We start from the raw sequence: 1,171 nt of genomic DNA on the forward strand, positions 1-1,171 counted from the left end.
GAACATTCATAGCATATGCAGCCCTAAATTTGGCAACGAGAGAAGTACTCGACACATGCGATCAACTTCACCATCTTCACCCCCTATAACACTCATGAAAAACAATGCGTGTATGCGGGGTATCCCACGGATCTGCCATCCCCTACAATGGCATGTCCTATCAACCAAACTCACTTGGATACCTCCATTGCACTGTTTTCTTTGTCGGTGTAGGTTACCTCAGCCTCCATTCCTTTTACGACGCCTTTGCATCCTCAATTGTTTTGCCCTAGCATGCAAAGACTTAATCAAAGACGGGAGCATGAGATGGCCAACATAATTTGTGGATGCAATTCTTTGACGCAGATCGATCTTTATCATGATCATCTGCCTAATCTTATCAAATATTTGCCACGGCATAAGCCCTTTCAATGACTTGACCTTTGAATTGAAACTCTCCGCAAGGTTACTTGTTACATAGTCTACCTTGCAAATTTCATTGAATTGGCTTCTTGACCACACCCTACCATGATGTTCATCCAAGTACTCCTTCACCCCGAGGTTTTTGTTTATACAACACATCCAAATGAAACGAGATGCTTCCTAGAGCTGCATGTGTATGAAGCTGGCCATAGGTTGTCGGTAAAAACTTTACCCTTGAATTTCTTTGTAAAATTACGTACCAAGTGTCGCATACATTCCCTATGCTCCACTCCGGGGAATACTTGCTTCTACCGCGGTCTCCAAACCTTTGCAAGCGTACGTGTGGATAACAAGTCCTGTTGGATGACCTATAAGGTCGCGCAAATTCTGCGAAACCAAGTCCAACTTTCCTGTGACTCAACCTCCAAAACCCCATAAGCAACAGGGAACATCCAATTATGTCCATCAAGCTGCGAGTAGCAGCAACTAGCTGTCCTTTAAACCTGCCATGAAGAGGCTGATGCATCCACGGCCAAATAAGGCACTGCAACCGTCCAAAAGCCTTTCCGGCAAGCTTTGAAACAAACAAAAGCCCTTCGAAACATTCCTTGTGCATTACCTTCCCGCTTTTCAATTTGTAGGGAGCTTGTATGCTTGTCTATCGCTACAACACTTGCTTGGACTAGCCATCTCCACTTCGGCTTTGAAAGTGTAAAGCAAGCGAAAGCTTTCATTCCATGGACCATTGATCTTGTCAAGAGCCATTTCC

This window comes from Lolium rigidum, chromosome 5 (assembly GCF_022539505.1).
Source record: "Lolium rigidum isolate FL_2022 chromosome 5, APGP_CSIRO_Lrig_0.1, whole genome shotgun sequence".
Classification (NCBI taxonomy): Eukaryota; Viridiplantae; Streptophyta; class Magnoliopsida; order Poales; family Poaceae; genus Lolium; species Lolium rigidum.